Raw genomic sequence first — 24465 nt, forward strand, 5'->3', positions numbered from 1 at the left:
TTTAAGGTTCAACACCAGCTATGCTCAGTGAAACAGACTGCTCAACAAGCTGTTTTAACAACTAGTTCTATCTCATCAACCTCCACTCAGAATTCCCAGTAGCTTAAGAGGAAGTCTGGATTTCTTACACAGACTCATAAAGTCAAAGGTCGGAAATTATTAAATGTAATCCAAGTAAGACTCTAATCTCCTACGAGAAAAGCTTATGTGTGGTTCTAAATCTAAATATTCCATGGAAACCTTGTATTGTTTCACACATACCTTCAAAATCACATTCTCTTAACAGGTTTTATTTGTTTCCTATTGTAAAAATACACTTTGTTCACCATCAGTTTGTTTATTGTAAATTATTTTTCTTGAAACCCTATTTAAGTTCATGCGTTTAAAAACAAGGTGCAAGAACTTCAAAAGCAAAATAAAGCTTCCCAAAACACTCCCAATTTTTAAAGGATATAAATTTCCATTCTTATATCTCACTTTAGCTTCACTTGCATAAATGCAAGCCTGTGAGTTGCTTAATAAAGAATCTTGTGAAGATGGAGTACAGTATGTTATACTTGCTCACATCAATTATACCAGACAGGAGCTATAGGAACACAGGCACAGTGTGCTCAGAATTAGAAGTGTTTACTGCTGGAATATATGGAAAATATTAAGTTAGCATGATGCCATTGGTTCAGCTCATTTTCAGCAGAGCTCCTGCAAGTTACAGTAGAGTATGTCTGCATGCTTAACTAAATGCATTAATATTTTGGGTTAGATGGGGAATACACTTTTGAACCAAACATTTCTTATCACCTCTCACACGGCCTTGGTTTGCATTGCAGAATCGTCTCAGAGGACAGAACTGCATCCCCTTTGAATTAAGGTAAACTGACATTGTACTTCAGAAGCACCTAAATCTTCAACTGCTGTTGACAGGACCAGGGCAGAGCCAGGCTGATATAAACCCCTTGAAACATGCATAAATACATAAATATGCAGATTTCTGGTCTTTAACCACAAAGTTCACTTCTGTTGTACTGCACTACTGGGTAACGCAGACACAAACTTCACACAGCAGCAGCAACCCTGCTATCCTCAGTGAAGCTGCTGGCAATGCCAGCACCCTGAGGGAACAGACTGCACAGGCATGGAGGCAACAGCTGTGCATAGGCTGGCCAGCCCTGGTAAATGAAAGAGAATCTCTTTTCCTCTCCAGCCTTATGAGCTCGCATCTTGATTACGGAAAGCGTCCTGACAGGTCCAGCCACTCAAAGAGACCAAGTTACCTTCTTCCCTACACAGGCTGATGTCCCAGCTATCAGTGCTTTAAGGAGTCAGCGCACAGGCAAAGGCAGACGTGGGTGCCATGTCCCCCACCCTGTGGTTCTATCTGCATGAGCACCAGGAGGGCATAAAGAAGAGGGATGATGCACCTACATGGGCTTCTAGATTGGAGGTAAGTGAACTGTGAGAAAAGCAGTGTCCAAAAAGCATACAGTCAGGAAGGTTACTTCCCCACATGCAACAGAAGGTCTGAGGACATTTCCACTTCTGATCCTGATGAAGGGACTTCTGGTTTTCAGTTACAGGCATCAAGTGATGAATGCTCAGATCAGCAATAGAGGGGCTCCACCTCCAGCCAAGCAGAGGAATGGCACAACTAGGTTTAATGGAACAGATTTCCTGGCACATCAGACCCACGGGAGAATAATACTTTGGTGTACACTGATGCACAATGCAATCTAAAGCCATCAGGGTACACTGGGGCAGAACCTATCCGGATTTCTGGAGTGATGGGTTCCCAACTGGTGGGGTGAGCCTAGCAAGGCTCAAGGACACCTCAAGGACCCAAAAGTGTACCAATGGGCCTTTGGTGTAGACACCATGAAGATTAAACGTCTGTTTATCTTGCCCAGAATCCCAGGTGATCCTTCTGTGGTGAGGTTGCTGCATGTCAAAGAGCAGAGCTGTTGCTACCATGATTGTGTGCTGGTGGCAATACCGCACCATCCAAGACCCTCTGGTTCCCCTCCGTGAGCTGATTCATCAACTGGAGATGGAAGAAGTCATCAGCAAGACTTAATCACACTTTAATACTCCCACACAGTCAATGCAAAAGTCTGATGGAGGGTGGAGATTTCCAGTAAATTACTGTAACCTGAACAAGCCACTCTACCACAGTGCTGCCATACCAGACACGTTAGAACTCCAGTACAAACTGGACTGAAAGGCAGGAAGGTGACACGCCACACCTGATGTGATCAATGCTGTTTTCTCTATTCCTTTGGCAGCCTGTAGGCCACAGGTTGCTTCCATGGGGAGGGGTGTCCAATAGCTGGAATTGGGTGTCCCACAGGTGGAAGCGCAGCCCTACCATTTGCCATGCAGACTACACTGGAACAGAGTGAAGCCACCCAGCACTTGCAATATGTTGATTACATAATAATGTGGGACACTACAATGAAGGGAGGGCTTGAGAGAAAGATATTTGGATCCCACCTACAGTGCTGCATCCAGCTCTGGGATTCCCAGCACAGAAAGGACATGGACCTGTTGGAGTGAGTCCAGAGGAGTCCACCACAGTGATTAGAGGGATGGAGCACCTCTGCTACAAGGGAAGGCTAAGAGAATTGGGATTGTTCAGCCTGTAAAAGAGAAAGCTTAGAGATGACTGATTTGTGGCCTTCCAGTACCTGAAGGGAGCCTGCAAGAAAGAAGAATTTTTTACAAGGGCCTGGAGTGACAGGCCAAGGGGGAATGCCTTCAAACTGAAAGACAGTAGGGTTAGGTTAGATATTAGAAAGGAATTCTTCCCCGTGAGGGTGGTGAGGCACCAGTACAGGTTTCCCAGAGAAGTTGTGTCTACCCAATCCCTGAAGTACCCAAGGCCAGGTTGGAGGGAGCTCTGAGTAACCTGGTCCAGAGAAAGATGTCCCTGCCCACAGCAAGTGGGTTGGAACTAGAGAATCTTTGAGGTCCCTTCCAACCCAGGCCATTATATGATTAATATTTTCCCTCAAAGATGATTTTGCCCAAAACAAAGCAAGGTCAAAGGCCCCATACAAGAGACTTAGCTACAGGAAATCAAATTACATATAGATATTACCACATCCTAACAATGTGATTAATATCGTAACAGTCATGTCCCCACCAGTCAACAGAAAGAAAACACAGGTATGCTGAGTTTCTGGATAGTGCATATCTTTTGCATATATTTAGATTGGGAGCCCTCTCCACTGAGTGACACAGTAAGTATTTCAACCAGTTCCTGAGCAGCAACAAATGTTTAAAGAGATCAAACATGAGACAGATCATGAAGTAGCCCTTAGGCCAGTTGAACAGGACCAGATTTAAGAAGCAGAGTCTACACCACAGCCAGGAAATATTGCTGCAACTAAGACCGTCTGCCAGAGAGTGCCTGGAGAGACTCAAGGTCAGTCTCTAGAGTTTTGGAGCCAGGATACATGGGGATCTGAGTTCCAATACCCCCTAACTGAAAAAGAGATACCAGGGGGACACAAAGTGGTTCAAGTTGCTCCAGAAGGAGTTGTTACAGAAACACAGCTCTTCTGGGCAACACAAATGTCTGTGCTGTACTGAACTATCAAATGAAGGATCCCCACTATATATCATGCAACTGACACTACATGGAATCAGTGGGTAGCACTGATCATGCAATGGGCTCCTACTGGGAACCTCAACTACACAGGAACCCTGGTAAAGATCAGACAGAGATCTCAGAGCACTGCCTGAGGAGACTCACACTGAAAAGTCCCAGTGTATAAATGTTACTGGGAAGTAAGAAGTGATATGCTCTGTTTGCCAGAGTACTGTCACATTGTGGGAATCCACCTAAATGGAAAGCTGTTGTGTGGAGTGCCACACAAATATGGAAACCAAAGGAAAAGACAAGTCAGTTTGCAGAGGTGAGAAGCTTTACAGTTGCTTTTGGATATCCCTGAATGAGAAATGTGGCCAGAGCTCTCTCTCTGCACAGACTCGTGGGTCCAACTGGCAGCAGAGGGGTAAATATAACTGAGCTGCTGTGTTGTAACAGGACCTTGCTGTCTGAGAAGAGAAACTTGTTGTAAAGGTCTGTCACATCAATGCTCACATGGAAATCAGTCTGCTAGACCTGAACTGGCTCATGTGGATCTGGACTGTGAATGTAAAAATGACCTACTCTCAAAGGGTGGGGCCAAGAAAACATCAGGACATCTAAGAAGAGAAACAACACACAGAAAGTCTCGTGAGCAAAGGTTGGACTTGGCTATGCAGGATGTCTATGAATGCAAAACATGTTGCCATAATCAAGCTAGGCAACACCTGACACCAAATCAGGAAGGCCTGACAGATCAAGTGTATCACACTACCATGAGCATGCTGCTGCAAACATTACATGCTTTCTTGGGTGGAGGTGACTCCTGGATGGTTAGAAACATACCCTGGAACCTATACTACCACCCAAAATACCTTGTGCTTTGAAAAAGAAGTTTTCTGATGACATAACACCCCAGAAAGAAGTAAATTGGACAATATGACTCATTTAGGAAACCACAGTCATCCAGGCCAAGAAACACATCCTTGATTGGGGTTATCACATTCCCTGTCACACACCATCTCCCAGGAAGACTGAACAAGGCAATGAACTGTTAAAGAATACACTGAAAGCAACAGGTACTGGGACATTCAAGCACTGTGATGCATATTTGCTATAAGGCACATGTCTAGTAAACACTGGAGGATCTTCCTGCCCAAACAAACACCCTGCACAGCATTGAAGGAGCTCCCATGGTACATAAAGGCAGTCAGATGAGAAAGTGTGGGTTACACCTTCCTTGGGAAAAGGAAAAGACCTTCATGCGATAGATTTTTTTTTTCAAGGACCCAAGTGCATTTGATGATTGATGCAGGCAGATGGAATAATCTGATGTGCACCTCCATGATGTGTTTCCTTAGGAAAAATAACCCATGATTTGAGTTGCCATTATATATGTATTTCGTTGAAAAGCACCACAGGAGGAACTATCCAAACCAGTAAAAACGAGCCTTGTAAGGAACCTGCTAAGTGCAACAGTGATCCAACCTGAGCTTGCTTCTGCACCCAACAATTCAACACACATCATCTCTCCCCTCTCAAATGACCACCTCAACAGACAGATGCCAAGACACAGATTCTTCAGTTCCCTGTCCAAATGGAATTATTGGACAGTGGTGGCATGAGGAAGAGACTGGTCACTGCTTAGTTGCTGTCCGGTTTCATATCACAATAGCTAGAGTGGTGGTTTGTTTGTTGGGTTTTTTTAAGACAGAATTAGATTCCTGATATCTTCACTCAAAGTTTATCTGGACACAGGATGTTTGAATAATTTTTGTTCGTTCTGAAAATCATGACTTTGGCCAAAGGGCAAGTGACATGCACTTAAATGCCTGTTACTCTGTGCATTTACCCTTTAAGTCTCACAAACATACATATACATATATAATTTTCATGTAATCAAACAGGTTTTGGGTCTTCTAGCTCACATCTCCCTGTTGAACTTAACAAATGAGATAAAAAGCAGTCAAATGTAAAAATCTGTATCCCACCTATACCTTTGAAACCTAACTCAATCTTAAACTCCCTTGCAAACATCTGTTCCTGAGAAAAAATCCACCCTTTAAGCAATTGTAAGATTACCAGGGAGCAAATAAACATCTAAATAATCTTTATTTCATTTCACCTCCCACTGATGGTCTTTGGGACATATATTTCTTTCTTGCTTTCTCATCTTCTTTTCTACCCCCTTCTGTTTCTTCCAAATTATTTCTATCCTTCATTTATGTCTCAGAACATGAGCTATTTGCCAGAAAATATGTCCTAACTTGACTGAAGCTATAACAGTTATTCCTGTAAGCCTCCATCAAGCAACCCTGTAATTAATCATCTCTTTCCTTGAGGGCTGGTGTCACTCAGCATAAATCAGAGAATGTGTTTCCTTCTTGTTAAAGTAAACATTATTTTTTTTCCTTATGAAAGAAAACATTTGGGATTATTTTTTTTTTTTAGTATGATAGAAAACATTTTGACTCCCCACTAGTTTGGGAGTGCAAACTAAGGACACTGAAGGCACCATATTTTCATCCTCATAACTGAACATCCCCCAGCAATTTTTGCTTTGTTACACTAATTTTTAAAGATCTGGTTTTTACTTAATACACACTTCTGTGATAATATAGCTTGTTAAGAGATTGAAAGTTTTATGCCATAGGACAGCAAATATTTGGAGATTCTTTCGCTTTGGCTCAGAACAAAAGCTGAAACCTTTTTCCCTGACAGAGAAGATTTTTCTTTCCCCACAAAGCTTTTCCCTGGTTCTTGAAGCCTGTCCCATTTTCTGCAAGGTTGAAAGCTCTCCTAGTTTTGAGGATAGTTGACATGACCTGGACCACGAGCACTAAAGGAACTACTGGATTTACCAATACCCCTCAAAGCTGACTGGGAGAAAATTAGGCAGGTTTCCTATAAACAATTCTCTTCCCTTCAAGCAGTTTGTACCTTATTCCATCAGGAGCTCTGCTGAGTTTTACTGTGTAATTGGTTCTGACTTGAATAGAGTACAGACATATACAGACTAAACTTTAGCCAAATTCAAGTAGACTGATCCATTATCCTGGAGATGCAGCAGCAGTAGCAGGATCACATATGATAATATTTTTCCAAGGTTTTTATGGAGTTTTAAAGACAAATAAGGTAACGTAAAAAGCGCAATACATAAAACCCAAAAGAATTTAGTAAAACCACAACAAAATAATGCCAAGGGAATCCTAAAAGAGTCTAGGGAAAATAGGAATGATAACCCTGTCATATTTTCTTGTGGTAATGTCCTACATACTTAATCTGCTAGTCTTTAACAACTCACTGGCATCATATTTCAACACTAAGGGGTAATGAAGTTAATTGGGAGTCTCACCCCAAACTTCAGTTACCCACATCTTACATCCATCTCACAGTTGTAGGGATGAGGACACACTTTAAAGCACAAGTTTGTCATAGGCTGAAGGGTCACAAGTGCACTGGCAGAAAGATATGAAGAAATGAGTACACACCTGTGAAGGTTTTGGGCCATGACTACAAGTTACAGACCTGAGAAGCCTCACGTGCTTACCCAGCAGCACATCTTTCAGCACAGCCTGGTGTTACCTATATTTACATAATTCTGTCTCAGAGAAGAAACTTCCAGCATTTTTTAGAGTTTTCACTCCTGAGAAGAACAGGAGTGAGCCCTTAAGACATGTCAACAGATTAGGAAGACAGAGCAGAGAAAACAGCATATTTTCTTCTCAGTGCAGGACTTGGAGCTTCACAGGTCTATGGAAGGGACTGCATGGCATGGCAGCTGCAATTGGAAGTAACGTGGAAAATCCCTTCCTACAATGTAATCCCAGCCCAATTAGGCTTCAAATTAGCTGGCAGCTCTCAGAGTAGACATGGTAATAGGCAAAGAACAGTGTGGATACTAAATATCCAGTGTTGTCTCAAAATAGACATTTGGGTTTTGATATTGAATAAGTAATAAAAATAAGCGAAGATCTGAACAAACAAATACCCCCAATTTTTACAGTAACCTTTAAGAACAAATTCCGTAACTCATATGATTTACATTGAATAGTCCCTATTCATGTAACAAAGATTAATCAATGCTCTGTTCATAATGAAGTGACTCCTTATTCTCTATTTCATGTTTATTTTGCCAGATGATCAGAAAACATTGAAGGTAACATTAAAAAGGTAATTCAACTTTGTTTTCATGAATTTTAAATTCTCACCATAGCTCTTCAGTTATAAAATTCACATCTGTTTTCAACTTATGATTTTGTAGGAAATAACACAGTATGAAGCACAGAAAATTTCAGTCTAATAATTCATTCTTAAACTACCATGTTTTACTAACCAAATATCTATGAACAGTAACATTCTATTTATTGGCTATAACCAAGAAAAAAACAGATCATTAAAACAAACAGTCCCGGGGCAAGATATTAACAAAATATTTTGTAATTCTTTTGAGGAAGTAATTATTCTTCTACTACCAATAGTTACATTAACATATGTTCAACTTCAAGTAACTACAACATAATCAACAAAACTACTTGCATTCTTAAATCAGACTTGTATATGTAGTTATATACTTAGCTGTATAAATAACTGAACTAGGACTTTGTAAAAATTCAATTATCTATTTCTGGGTTTAGTTTGTTGTGGGTTTTTTTGTTTGTTGGTTGGTTTCTGCTGTATTTTGCAAGAGTTCTACTTTTACTTTATCACTCAAAAACACCTGGTTTCCCCAAGGATTAATCTTCCTTCCCAAACACTAATCAGTGAAGACCAGAATAACCATACATACTTCTCCCTGATGCTCTCCCTCCTTCCAGCACAGAGAAACCTTGGACATGATTTGTGACAAGTCCAAATCTTTCCACCTGCTGAAAAGTTTTAGAGGAACTACCCTCCTCAAGTACTTTAGTTGGACCTCAAATGTTGTGGCACAACAAAAAGCCTCTCTCATTTTGCTGCGTCCTTGGTATCTGAATATGTTTAAGTCACTCTGGAGAATGACTGAATAGATGCTACCCTGAAAATAAAGCACACCTGTTAAAAGTGCCCCTACAAGGTAAATTTGCTTTTATCCACACAGGGAGTCACAGATTTCCTAAGAACCTGACAATTATATTGCCTGGAGCAGCCACCAGCGGCTTCTCAACAACAGTCCTATTGCACCTCCCACTAATCGACTGCCATGGTAATAACAACAGGTGAGCAAAGAAAAACAGCCATGAACCACTGCAGGCTGTAAGGGTTTCTAAAAAGAAGTGTAAACATTATCAGTCATTAAAAATACCCTCACAATTAAGGGAATATATTTTCCATACATTATAAAGAACTATTCCACTTTGTTCTATTAATCACAGAATTGTTTGGGTTCGAAGGGACCTTCAAGATCATCAAGTTCCAACTCCCTGCCATGTGCAGGGACATCTTCCACTGAACTAGATTGCTCAGAGCCCTGATTAAGGATCAGATGTCCAGAGAGTACTTTATAAAGTGGAGGAAATATAAGTCAGCAGAGAATAACTTCACTCATGAAGAGCTTTCCAAAGTATCTAAGCACTAAACAACTGTGTTTAACAAATTTTATTTTTTTAACCAGTAGGAAAACATATTTTGATTCCATAAAATACTTTCACTGAGGATAGATTTCAAAAGGAGCAATTATCAAGAGGAAGAGGGATAATAAAACCCACAATTAAGAGAGTTAAATATTCAAAAATAAATGGTGTGGGGTAACAGGCAAAAGAAAAAGACCTCAGTAATGATAAAACAAGGCAAAAGTCTGTATTCTTCAAATTTATGCAAACGAGTGCCCACAGTCTGGGAAACAAGCAGAAGGAACTTGAGCTCCAACTATGGCCACAAAACTCTGACTGTGGAAGTAACTGAGATGTGTTGGGAGAGTTTGCATGACTGGAAAGCTGTGATGGACAGTCTTCAGCTCTTCAGGAGAGAAAGGTTAGAGAGACCAGGGAAGGGAGTTGTCCTCTGTGTGCAAAAGCAGTACAGATTCAGGGAGCTTTTCTATAGGATGGCAACCCTGCTGAGAGCTCAAGAGTTAGGACTAGGTAGGAGGCCATTAAGGGGGACATCCTGGTGGAAGCCTGTTACAAACAACCTGATCAAGGCCAGGTAGAAGATGAAACCTGTAAAAAACTTGAGGAAATCTCTGTATCACAGACCTTTGGTCACAAGACCAGCTTCGACCTCCCTGAAATTTGCTGGGAATGCAACATGACAGGACACATGAAATCACAAAGGAGGATGTTAAGGGATAACTGCTGTATCCCAGGCATACAGGTACTTGATGAAGCAGCCAAGGATGATATGCTCCTGGATCTGCTACTCACTAAACAAGAAAGAGGCTAGTAGAGGATGTGGCAATCAGTGGTAATCTTGGTTCTCAGGAGCTCATAACTGAAGGCCCATAGCAGAGTCAGAACTCTGACTTCAAGAGAGCAGATATCCCTTTACTGAGAGAGTGGGGAAATGGGATCCCATGGGCAGCTTTGAACAGAAAGGAGTTCAAGAAAGCTGGTTAGTCTTTGAAGACCTCCAGGCACATGGAACAGTTCATCCCTGTGCTGGAGAAAACACGCAGACATTTCAGGAGACCTGTATGGCTAAAGCAGGGAACTCATGACAGACACGTGCAAAAAAAAGAAGGAACTATACAGATGGAATTCAGAAAGCCATTTAGTGAACCTGTTAGTAAAATTAAAACTCTTTTGCAGCTGAGATTTGCAATGGATGTTAAAGGCCACAAGAAGAGCATCTACCCAAGCATCAAAAGTCTGAGCAAGGAAAGTGTGGACCCATTGCCACATGGGGCAAATGATTCAGTAGCAGACAGATTAGGGATTAGGTATTTAATGTTTTCTGTGCCTCAGTACTCAACAATAAGACTGCCTATGTTTAGTGAAATTTCAGGTAAAGAAAGTACCAGCAGTGGATGGGAACTGAGTCAGGGATCATTTGAGAAAGATTGACCTATAGTGATCCATGGCTTAGGATGAGCCACATTCAAACATCCTAGAGAAATTCTCATTGTCCTCACAAGGTGACTCTATCATTTCAAAGACTGTGGACAGCAGGGAAGATCCTGATCTAGTGACATGAAGCCAAGTGATACAGAGATACAAATAATTCAGCTTCTAAACTGTTACATTTGGTGCAGTGAGGGCAAAATCTCCATAATCACCTAAGGAAAGCTGGCATTTTGCAGATGTTGGAATACAACACCACACAGGACTGATTAAACTAGTGAAATAACCATTAACTGTAGGAATCGTATCTTCTGTTTACCATAGTCATAACTGAGAAAATCAAGACAATAAAACAAATAGTAAGACAGTGTTTTCAAATTCCTAAAGCATTTAAAGAGTTTTTTTACAATTCAAAACAAAAGCCCTGAGTCTTGAACTAGTCTTGCATATCTAATTCACTATGAACTTCCAATTTCAATTTAACACAAGCAGCTTGTGTATCAACAATACAAAGAAAAAATGAAGTGATAAACTGCTACTAATGCAATGTACAGGCCTAAAACAATAATGGCAAATGAATCCAGTCTCTTCTACAAATCATATATTACCAAATTCACAGTTGAAGAAGACCATACTGTTTTTGTAAATGACTTGCTAATATTTAGAATAAGACATTAGAGTTAGTTTCAAGTGAGCATTTAAGTTTACAGTATTCACATTTCAGAATATGAATTATTAAATGTAATTTTAAAGGAAAATTACTGATAGAAATACTTTCAGTGCTATCTTGCAAATGGAAGGTGTAAGATAAATTTTATGGAACTGCAAAGCAGAAGCTGACTGCAGAACATCTCACTGTAGGGTATTTAAACATTTCAAGCAAGAAAGTTTCTCTCTTTCCCAGAGCTAAATGTAGGAGGCTGACTTTTAGAAAGGTTAATAACACCCAATGGCATGCCCTCATCCTTATATATAAAATATGAGGATGACCAGTTGTGATGGAAAGAACAAACATCAGCAGCCATCCTTTAAGGACACAGACCCTTCAGGACTCCACTCTTCCATCACTGTGATGAAATCTGCTTTTATATCTGTCTCAGAGGAAAACTGACGAGATGCACATGTGCCAATGTGTGCTACAAATCTTGGCAAAGGCACTGAGTGTTAAGAGAAGCTGCTGACAAATTAATCTCTTTTGATAACTGTAGGTTTTTGAGATGATGGAGATGGTACTCTCCTGCACTAATCACCTTAAGGTCTCAAGACACTTAACTTGCATCCTTAAGCTCATGCTCTCTCAAGAATTATTCTTCCACTAGCCTACCTCCTTCTACATCCCCCCTGAAACCTTTAAGTAAATGAGTTTTTATGGGTTTCAAATTAAAGTATCACATTTTATCACAAAGTACAGCCCAAAGTACTTCCACAGTATATAACTGTAGAAAATTCATCAGAGATTTCACCAAGTTTCTTTCAGCTTCACTATCCTTATTTAGTCTTCTACTCTGCTAAACAAGGGAGTGGAGATAAATCACAGAAACCAAATAGTGCAGAAGTTAGCACTTCATTCATATTCCATCCTTTTTAATCAATCTTAGAATACAAAACAGAATCTAAACAATAGCAAATAAAAATTTCATCATTAGATGAATTATTAGCTATACAGTCTCCACAAAACTGTCTTGCTTATACTCTAGTGTGGTGAGTCAAAACATCTCTAGCTTATATATGTTATATGTAAACAGCAACTTGTAATACAAGTAGCAATAATTACTCCCAAAATAGCATGGATTTTTTTCCTCCTAAAAATTGCCTGAATTCCAGACTTACTCAAAAAGCTGCTCTAAAGCAAGGATAGTCCTGACCCCACATTTGACTCAATCTTCATATTATCAACAGGACATGCACCACGTATTTCAGAGAATCAAAGGATAACAATATCTTTGAACTGATTCCCAGGCAGAAGACTGGTTGCCCAAAAACCCTTCCACAATATTGTAGGATGTGACTAGGCCTCACGCTGGTGACAGGTTTATATAAAAGAGTTTACAGCCAAAGGTGACAATGTAATCCACCCACAAGGAAAAACAGCAGCGGGGACTCAGGGCAATCGGGCATGGAGGCTCCAGGGGCTTTGGCAGCAGTACCAGGAGCAGCTGCTCCATAGGCCAGGATGGAGGGGATGTGGCAGCAGGTGATTCTGTTTTCTTTGGTGGCATAGTACGTCATACTCTCCAGTCAGTGTTGAGCAGACACTTTTTAAAAAGCAGAACCACTATGGATTTTTAAAGAGTGGCTATTTCTGAAAAGGTAGACCATGGCCATTATTGCTGACTCTGCTGTCAACGCGCTCTGACACTTTCTTGCACATTGTTTAAACTCTTGTTTCCTCACTCTCCTATTTGTAAAATTTGTCTCATGGTGTTTAGCTCCTTCATATGGTGGTATGAAAATCAGGAAGTTTTTGACAAGTATAGTTATTTATTTTTGTTGTGCTCCTTAAAAGCCTACTGCACAGAAGAACTTAAGAATTAAGTCAGTATTTGCTCACCATTGCTATTTACCATAGGAAAAACACATTACTGGCAAGCACAGATGTCATTGTGAGGCACAGGTGATATGAAAAATTTAGTGGCAGTCATTACAGCTGTCATAGGACACTAAATATCTTCCTATCGATTCAGTAAATGACACAGAATTACTCTGAGATATTATGCACTTACCGAACAAATTTCATCAGTCAAATCTCAATTTTGCAGTAAGTTTTATGCAGAGAAATCCTTGTGGTCATGTAGGATTTACCACTGTGCAGGTAAAGCATCCTTAAGTACACATAAATTCTTCATTTCAAACTTCACGCAAGAAATGCTTCTGTTTCTCACCACGTATCTGTATATCTTCACTTTTCCAGTTCGTCATTTTACTGGAACCCATCGTGTTTTACCACAATGCAGAGGCCCACCTATGGAAGTGAAAGCCACCCATTTCATCTCTCAGCTCAGCTGATTCCCCACTCCAGCTCTTCAGGTTTTGTGCACAGGGCCTCAAGAAGTAATAGTTTTCAAAACACACATATTTGGTCTATATAGTAATACTGTGTTTATATAGTTCAAAGGTGCTGCAGAGTCAGGTTCGTGAGTTGTGTGGCTTTCCCCCAGCCATACAACTTTCAGATAGTGGGGCCAAAAGCACTGCCAGCTGAAGCAAAAGTTTGGCCTCCAACATTAGTGCAGAGGGTTGGTGAAGTCTTCCAAAATTACAGTCTCAGGTATAACATCATATCCCCATTTTCTGTGTCTGTTTTGCTCAAAAAACATCAGACCACTGTACCTGAGCTAGGCATTTGCATTCTAGATATAGAATGGACATCTGGTTCACACAGCAAATGGCTGATGCAGGATTGGGTACAAAACACCCTAGGCCCCTCTGTAGCAGGATCTTGCTTCCCTGGAAGACTGAGGTACTTCTTGCTTGGGCTGCAAGGCCATTAGGTGAGGGAGGCAAGGTCTTAAGGAAGGAAGTTGCAGGTAGGATCTTAAGGTCTGAGGTACAGTCGACCCAGCAACTCCTAAATATCAATTCTCTTCACTACAGAACTGTAAACACCTTTTCTTCCTTGCAGAGATTGAAAACCTGTCATTTACAAACTCAACATATCCTTTGCTTTGTCTGCTTCAGTAGAAGTGCAACATTACCTGGTGGGTTTTGGGTTTTTTGGTTTGTTTTCTTTACGTTTAAGACTAAAATTAAGTATGTTTACACTGATTAATTTATCTTTTTTTTTTTTCCTCTATGACCAAAAACAGAAATTGCACATGCAATGCAAGGGAAGCTCCATTTCCAGTCTCATTCCTAACCTATGATGTTTCCCAAATTACTGTTTCAGTTAAATATAGTGTACTCAAGTTGGGCATTCAAATAAAGGTAATATAATGAAATGCTGGGTTACTCATTATGTTAACCTCATTAGCATGAGATTAATGTAGTGATAAATAGATTGAACTGTCTTTAACTGATGACAAACTGAAAATGGAGCACAAAAGAACTCCCATCTCTAATTTAAATAAAAATACAATTTCCGTTTTCTAATGAGTTTAATGTGATATGAAAGCTGTATCTAGCCTTCAGTTAAACCAAACTGCATTTCTCTTAGCTAATTTTAAATAGAATTGCATCTTTTCTTATTATCAAATGTATGCCATTACGTTTACCTCTTATCTACAGTCATTAGTTTCCTTGGTATCTTATATAAACTACGCACAATGAATCAGTTAGCTGAAAGGGTGCAGTGTGATGAAGGGGGTTTATTATCCACAACTTCACTCAGAGAGAGAAGAGAAGCCTCAATTCTGATCAACAAAGACTGAAAAAGGGAAAACACTCCTGCAGCAATCAAGAGACAAAGAGAGTTCATAGTGAAATCCACATATGTTTTTATAAATTCAAAGATAAATACCTCGGTTCAATATTAATTTACGCTAAAACACTACCTGGCACCACCAATAAAGCAGATGAAGTTCTGCTACAGAGCCAGGGATGATGACTACTAAAGGCAGACCACAAATGCAAAACTTTTTCCTTAAAGTAAATTCCCCAAGTAGGTACCTTCTAATACGGAATACATGTGACAGTCAGTCTTCAATGATTTAGTCCCATTGCATTCTTCTTGCACAGCATCACTTGTTTTGGTTTCCACTGTTTATTTCTTAATTCTTTACACATTTTCCTGTGTCTAGTTTGATAAATATCTGTTCCTCTTTGTAGTGTGAGATGGTTAAGTGCCTCAAAGCAAATAGAGAAATAAACATCTATTGCATGAGATTAAAAATCTTGTTTGGAAAAACTTCACAAGATTTGTACAAGTCGGTAATCCTTAGATGTAAAAATAAATAGCTACTGGTCACCAAGGAAGCTGCAATGTAAGGATATAAAGGTGTTCTTTTTTCTCCTCAAATTTACATAGATGAACTTGGTGCTGTGATAGCTCCTCTGTTTGTACAAAGCCTGTCTTCACACTTTGAGCTGGTCCCAAGGTGCCACTTGCAGCACTCCAAGAGGCAAGGTCAGATGTCCTAATTATTAGTTCCATTAAATACCATCAAGTTCTTTCCAGAGATCTGGATCCTTGCCAGCAATGCAATCTGCAACTTCAGTCTCACAAGTTCCCAAAGTAAAAGCAGACTTGGACTGGGTCTACATCATCAAGCAAAAGGCACTTTTTTTCATTTTGAAATCATTATAGCCCTTACATTTAAAGGCCAAGTCTGAGACTGTGACAATTGATTCAGGGATAAGCAGGCTGGGAAAATGATTGATTCTGCCAATGCATGCATGAAGCAAAAAAAGCCAGACACCTTCATGGGTTTAAAGGTTTCTTTAAAGATTTCTGAAGTATGCATCCAGGGTGAGGGGAAAAATAAAATAAGTTTCTATAGTTGAATGTTTCTGTTAAAAACTATAAATTGCAAACTGTGAAAAGGTATATAGCTACAGGTGTATCTGTATAACTAGAATGAAAGAAATCCTCCTTTTTAGACTTTAGTTTGCTAATTCCATAGTTGAGCTGTCAAATTGCTACAAAAAAGACAGCCTGAAATTCACTGCAAAGACTAAATCTTTTGATATCAATTTGCACAGAATTGGAACATTGGAAAATAATTACATGGCTGAAAGTGTAAATTTAATCAGTGTCAGTTAAACAGACCCATTGCACAGGAGTCTTCAAACTCCAGTTGGATATAGTGTGTGACCCACAAGGATTTAATTGATTAGTCATGATTAAGGTTGACTTGAAAATTCTGAATTTAGCAAAAGGTGATCATGTTTTTGTGCTATAAGGGTTTTATCAGGACCATAAAATTCAAAACCAAAACTAAAACAATCAGTAAATTCCACACCTGTGGTGCTGATTACAGAGGAAATTACAGTTTCATGAAGGTGGCTGAACTATAATAAGTTTACCCTGTCTTACCAGAGAAAACAGAGGACTCCTGCTGGAGTCAGTGTTAAGAATTATTCACTTGTTTTCCCCAACGATACAAAACATTGAAGGCAATTGATGGGATAGAATTGAAGACTGGTTAATAATTCTTGCTAGCCTTGCATTTGCTACATGTATCATGTATCTCACTCCTGAAAATAAAGTCTGCATGGCTTCAGATGCCAGGAAAGTAACCATTTTCATAGTTGGATGCATTTCTCCCTCTAGAAGAAGAAATTTATTAAAAAGCAGCTGACAGAGCAACATCTTATTCCATTTTTTGATGTCTGAATGTTTTGGTGAAGCATGTGCACCAAGTCCAAACCACTGAGTGCATGATGCACTTGCTTTTTTTAATGCTGGATCTGATTTTAAGCCTCCATAAAAGTGCTACTGCATACTTCACGAAACAGCAAAATACATGAATAACTGCAATTAAAAGGGCTAAGTGCTATTTATATCTGACTTCTGTTCCCCATCAATAAGACAGCTGCTAGAAAACAGCAAGAGTAGTCTAAATACAAGTGTTATAACTCTATAGGTGTATGGCATTTGAAAAGGATTTTACTGCTATGATGTTTCTAAAACATAATAATGTAACTCACGATTGCGTAATACACTGAAAGAGATGTTTTCCTGGCCTCAGGTGGTATATTACGTGCAGGAGGTGGGGGGAGGTAAAAAGAAGGGGGGAAATATCTAACTCAATACATCCATAAGGAAAACGCCTTTCCTTTCATCTGCAGATAAAGAGTGACCACAAATTAGAGCACACATTCACAACGGACATACTAGAAATGCTGTAAGCTGACACTGCAAAACTCTGCACATAAATACAACACCTGAAACTTCCTCCCTTTTAATTATCATTCTGTGTTCCTGTGATATTTTGGAGGATAGGAGTGGAAGACAGAAGAAAATATTCATCATTCCTTAAATTGCTAACTACACTTTAAGTAATAAACACTATAATAAACACACTGCTCATTAATGTTTACCTGACTTGAATCAAGCACTTCCACAATTCTCATTCCAGCATCCTTAGAAAAATATTGCTCAACTCAACTGAGGGATCTGAAAGTCAGACAAAAAAAATTCTATAGAAGTCCACACATTCTTTTCTCAGAGATCAAATACTGTCACAAAGAAATTAAAACTTCTGTCTAATATATCCAATCCCATTATTAAAGCATGAGAGTCAATTAAATTAAAACTAATAAAAATTCTCCATTTAAATATCCCCTTATTTGATTTTCTCAAATTCTCTATAAACTGAAACAATTTTTATAGGAGCCTTGCTAGTCACAGAAATTTAAGTAGTTCAGATGTACAATAAAAAAATACTAGATACTCCTACTTTTTAACTTAGCTTTACTCCTTTCCTACAGTGCTTTTGTACAACCAAAGTAGTATATTTTGTAGTAACAGATCAGAATAAAAGTGACCTTTTCAACATCCTCTTTCTAGTAGAACCTGTCCTCAGAGCCAGGTGACAGACTGCCCTCCTAGGCAACTGAAAACTTGAGCAAAACACCACAACAAAAAGAATAGAAATTTGAAAAGAGAATTAAAATAAATGTTGCTATGCTGGACCATATGGTCTTTAATCACGTAACACCTTTCAACAAACTGTAAATGCCAGTATTTTTTAGAAGCTAGGGTAAATACAGAACATTTCTATGCAATTTTTAAGTGCCTGATTCTATTTAGCAAAATACAAAACAGACAGTCATGCTTCACTAACAAGTACATCTAAGCAGTGCACTTCATATTCATACTTTTTCCCTGAATAGAGATAGAATAGTCTGGTAAATAAATAAAACACATTTAATTTGATTACTACATGTTGAAGTAAAATCTCAACACTTAAATGGATTCATTTAGGCAAGCCATCAGGAAGATTTTCAGGTACTGCTGAAGAACTGGTTAAAGCTAGTTAGAACAACCTTGCATGACTTCAGATAGACAATCATTGCACAAAGCGCATAACTTTTTGTTAATGGGATTGTTAAAATCCCCCAAGTAGCTATAGAACAGTAATTTCCCCTTGGAAGATCTTAATAATAAACGATGCAATCATCAAAACTGCTGCACTTGTAACTATACACAGTGCCTACCTAAAAACTCTGGAATGAGAGGCACTGGAGGAACCCAAGCTAATAGTATTAACATTTCCTTTCCCCAATACCAGTACTTTAAACACTGCTTCCTTCTTCCCTTTATTTTCAGACTGTAAAAGAGTCACACCTCAGCAGAGGTGCAACTTAACCTTAGTGTGCGAATAGTTGTGAACTAGGTCTGCTCATCACTATCCTCACCTAGGATGAGCCAAGCTTTGACATTCCTGACACCTAATCTGGGCTTCTAAAGTAAATATTTGTCCATAGTCTTATTATTAATAATATATATACATTCAACATTATGCTATTCGGATGGCCAAATAAATTCTTAGACTTGGGGAAACGAGTATGCCAATGTGAATTTGTCATAGACTGAAGGGCAGAAAATTCTCCTGACAATATTTTCTGCTTCTTGAAACAGATTTTGTGCTCTAATACTATTCTAAGACACAATATCATTTTTAGGGAAGAAAGAATGTTTGCAATTACTCACTGATGATGAGAGTATATGAATTATTATTTGGACAGCTTGACTCCAGACCTCATTAGGTACCACACAGAACCTGTATTACTTCTGCATAAATATTTGCACGAGTTTTTGAAACTCTTCCCTAATTCTGGTTGATGAGAAAGCGATGTTTATAGCCCTTCTGTTGTTTTCCTGCTTTCCAAACTACATATTCCCTATATCATAGCTACGGTATCTGTTTAATCTTCAAATTGCATGAGGTTTTTACATGCTCACTGATGAATACTGTCACGAATCACCAGACCTTAGCTTGTTAAGAACTGCCTACTGAAACACTGGAATAACTAAAACTAATATTTTTGAAATCTTGCTAAGTGAAACAAACACTAAAATACCGAGCATTTTAAAGGCACAATTCCAAAACTGTTTGGAACACTGATTATCATAAGAAAACCCCAGCTGATAAACTGAAACTGCTCATCCCTGTACCTTTCTGGATTCTCAGGAAAAAAACATCTGGCATGCTCCAAATGGTGCTATTACCCCTAATTTGAAAGCAATTAATATTTGTATCTTTCCCTCTTCATCCACAGAGCCCGGTGAGCTGAAAGCACTGCACTGGCATTGTTTTAGAAGTAGCTGCTCTATCTCCCAAATGTATCAATACATTTCTACTTTCATACATTTCATAACCAAACAGTAGATTCAGTTAAAAGCCCTCCAGGCTCTTCATCCTTGTTTCTAGGTAACTCTTAAAAAACCCCAAAAAACAAAGTACTGAAGTGTGACAGTAATGTCAATGAACATTAATTAGTGCAATGCAACCATGAGTCATGAGAAAATGTCTAGTTTGCAAAGGTTTGAGGGCTCTGTTTGACTACATAACTCCAAATGTTAACAAAGGAATACTTTGAGGCACAGATGTTTTGCAAGAATTATTTATAAATAAAGAAATTTATTCAATCATCATTTAGAAGTTCCCAAATAAGTCTTGATCCTCAGACTTTATGTCAAATATTCACTTTGTACTTGGAGTAGCTGACTTTTAAAGCCCAATCACTGCATTCCCTTACAAAACAATTACTAAATGAGAGCTAGTTCAATCATTCTGCATACACTCTTACATTTGCTCTGTTGGTCTAGATTGCCTCATATATAACCATTAAAAGGAAATTAATTCTAGTACATTCCCATAAGTCTGAGAGGATTTATATAAACACATATATGCAAACTTTAAGAAAAAAATGTTTTCAGATTATTCTTAAGCAAAATTTGTAGCAGATTTAACAATATTCTGTCTTCCTCCATTTATCTGAAATAATACATGGGATTTGAGCTCACCATTAGAACATCATACCAAGTTCACTATTTTTTTATAGGATTGCTAAAATGGCTGACCCAAAACCTGCTGTTATTTAAAATACATATTTAATTAGGGTTGCCTTTTTTCTTATTGTTTTTCCTAATAGATTTATACTGCAGCAGTCTTGCTCATTTTGAAATGGCCTCTGGCATTGCTGGGAACAGACTGTGCTGTGCTAAAGGAGGCAAAAGGACAGGCAAGCAGGAGACCCAGTTTGGCACAAACCCACTGGAACAGTCATGGAAGTCCAGATGTGTTGAATGACACTTCATTCCCTTTGTCCAGAAACAAATCAGCGGCCACCCCTCCAGTTGTACACCTGATATTAAGGGCAGTTTTCCAGAAATGAGAAAAGAAAAAGAAAAAGGAAATATATCCAGTTTCCCTTTTTTCCCCCAGAATTAATCTTTTGGGAGACTTGGCTGTAGAAAACCTGTTTATGCACATTTCAAATAAAGCAATGCATTTTACCAGAACACTGGTGCTCCTGAGTACACACCACAGTGGAAATAAAGATGCTGAAGAAGGACTGGTGTCTGGAGAAACATAAAGATAAGCAGACTGTTTTTCAGCTATTTATAGTCAGATGGTTCTGCTGGAAGTGACCACAGATGCATCATTTTCTTTCCAATATCTGGACACAGGTCAGGAAACAGTGTAGAATATTTGGGTCTGGAGAAGTAAGTCTTGTTGATTTCAATGGGGGACAATGACCTTTCCTTCTGAAAAGGGTATTTTTTTTATTTTTATTTTTTAATTTTATATATCTTAAAATTATAATAATTGTAAAATACAGCTACCTGACCTCACAGAGTTGCAACATCAGCAATCAGATTTAACTTTCCTTTTTAAGAAGTTATTACTCTCCCTTTTTAGGGTGCAAAATATTTTAGTAGTTCAGAATGAAAATCTCATGCTAGAGCCACTTCTTAAAGTGTCTTTATTTATACCTGATTTCAAACACACCTTCTATTTTACTTCATTTATACTCTTACATAATTTCTTTAAAATGTCTAATTTTCAACAACTAATTCACTGAGTAGCACTCAAGATGTTGCATTTAATTCTCCTAATTTTGGAATATATTTTAATATCCTTTATTCCTACACATCAGAATCTTTCTCAGAAGATGAAAGATGGTTCTTCGGTAACAATTTTTTAATTTTTAACATATTGAAGTATGAAACACTTGCAACTACAAGAAAAATTTTTATAAGCAGTAGTTTTCAGGGTATATATTCAGTACCTTCTCCTTTTTTTTTTTTAATTGTAAATAAAAGACCTGAAAGCTCATAATCATCTACACTCCATCTGAAGTAGGTTTATCACTTTGATTCCACATCAAAAGAGAAAATCCAAAGGCAGATTGAGAGCACAGCTTTGGTTCTCTCTTTCAACTGCTTGATGTTTTTTTCTTTACTTGTATTTTTATTTCTCATTCACAGATTTCTAAAATTCTAAGTAATGTACCTATATGACTTAAACAAGAAATTTACAGATTGAAGTCTGATAACTCTGGATCATGCACAATTCTTAAGGATTATATTGTCCAAAATGGAAATACAGAACTGAACTATTTGCCTGACCAAGTGACTTTCTATGGTGGAGTGACTACATCAGTAGACAAGAGAAGAGCTACAAATGGCATCTATCTGGACTTCTGTAAGGACTGTGAGTTAGCTCCCCACGTTTCTTACCTCCAAATTTGAGAAATATAAGTTTGATGGTGGATGTACGAAAAATTGGCTGGATGACCAAGCACAAACAGTTACAGTCAATGACTCAATGTCCAAGTGGAATCCATAATGAGTGCTGTCCCTTGGGAGTCTCCACTGGGATTATTCACTGTTATACAAGCCCTCAACGCTCCCAAATTACGTATCTCTAGCAGTAACTCACCAGCATGACTGCCATTATTGAACTTTAGAGTTGGTAGCTGAATCCATCTGTGGGTTTCTGTACCATCTTTCTTGATTTTCCAAAACCTCATCCTCCCACCTAAGCCCATTAAACTGTCATTTGTGGGTTTATATCACTTTTACCTGAGGGGCCCAAAGAAACTTTGCAGTTCTTGTTTTTAAAATGCATCCAAAAACTATGCTACTGCATCCTGAAAACTCTATTTTGCTTCATATTTTGTCTCTTGTTATCTTGGCCTTGAAGGGTAGCAGATTTAATAACTTTTAAGCAGCGGGATATCAGAAATAGCAGCATTAGAAATATTTAAATTACACGTTTGATATGCAATTCTTCACTTCCCATCAAATGTCTTCAAGCTTTTGTTGCCTACTTCAGCAAACAGGGTTATTCTAGTCACATTTTAAGGTGTTTTCTTTGATGTGCAAATAGACGGAAAAGTTCAGATAAGAAAATCCAATATATTTTGTGTACTTCACGTCAGCAAATCAAATAGATGAAGTGAGCTTATTTTGTACTGAAGGCAGAAAATGTCAGAAGGCATATTTAAAATTAAATGTAATAATTGCAGGAAAATGTGTGTTAATATGCTATTATAATAGCAACAGGGCACCACAGATGAAAGGGTAGAAATAAATTTGAAATATCTCTGCTAGTTATAACCAAGCACAGTACAGTGAAGCAAATACTTTTTATAGGTACAGAATGACTATACACACTTTAAGCAATCTCATGTTTTTCTTAATATTTTAGGTACTAAAAAAAAGTAAGTAATTCTGTCTAATTCATGATTTCTATAATTAAGTCTACTTACAATGATTAATTAGTAGAAGACTTGCACTTTAAGGAGCCTGAATGAGGTTAGAAATAAAAAAGTTCTGCTAGCCTATAAAAGTTACTTTTTTGTCTACAGTTCAGCCATTCAGTTGGGTTATATTTAAGTTACAGAAACTACTTACAGATATTCTTGGTTTCAGACAAGGTTGCAAAATTGCTATGGAGATGAAGGAAATTAAGTGCCAAAAATCCAGTGGGTAAACCATAACAACATGTGCCAGAATCATGAGATTCTGCAGGACATTGCCTTCTGGAAAGTTAGTCTGCTATTGGTTTAATCCAGTTTGTGAAATGAACAGTTTAAGAACAAAAGTCTCAGCACCACGGGTAATGTTTTCCCTTACAACTTTTTCAGGATGTGGAATTTAGCTCAGCTTGGAGCCTTTAGTGTTCTGAAGACTCTGCACTCTCTGTAAAGCCATCATCCAAATCCTGAGAAGCACTGGGGATCATGTTCTGCTGTTTCTCCAATCCACCCTCTTAATAGTGTCAACATCATGCAACACCTTTTTTGTTTTGATTTTTTTTTTTCCTTTCCCCTTTCTTTTTTTAAGCTGATGATGGGGAGCAGCACAAGTACACAGATGGCTGGAGCACCTACATCTCCTACAGTTTTTTGTGCCCACAGCCCCAGAAAGGGGTGCCTGTAATTGCAAGGATAAATTGCAAAACAATGTTTTGAATATGTAAAGATTACTAATGCTTTAGAAGTCTTTAGTATTCTGTTTCATCTGTTGTATTAGTCATATTGATCCCAAATGTGTATTTCACTGATTGCTGACTAATTATGCATCATTAATAAATCACTAAATTAATTAAACTCCTTTGATCCTGATTTGGTTAAACTATATTAACCAAGCTGTGTTTGCCTGTGACAGGCACCAGCTCAGCAAATGTAGAAGCAATTCCTAGAAATTGGAATTTATGCCAGTAAATTTCATTTTCTCCTTGTGTTCATTTGTATGCAACTGGAGCTTCAATGTGCAACTGCCACAGGGGACCCACTACTTAAATTTAGTGTGCTGGCCTTTCTCTAGCTGTACAGAATTTCTGAAGGGAAACAAAGCTTTCCTTTCTGGGTTCTTCAATATGAAAAGAATGAAAGAACAAAGTACAGGATACTTTTAAATAAAATTAAAAAAAATATAAGAGAGGTTAAATAAACACTTTTGCAACTGCTCCAAGACAATATTTACCTGAATTTTCCTACAAGGTG

This window comes from Manacus vitellinus, unplaced genomic scaffold, assembly GCF_001715985.3.
Source record: "Manacus vitellinus isolate BGI_N305 unplaced genomic scaffold, ASM171598v3 scaffold_34_pilon, whole genome shotgun sequence".
Classification (NCBI taxonomy): Eukaryota; Metazoa; Chordata; class Aves; order Passeriformes; family Pipridae; genus Manacus; species Manacus vitellinus.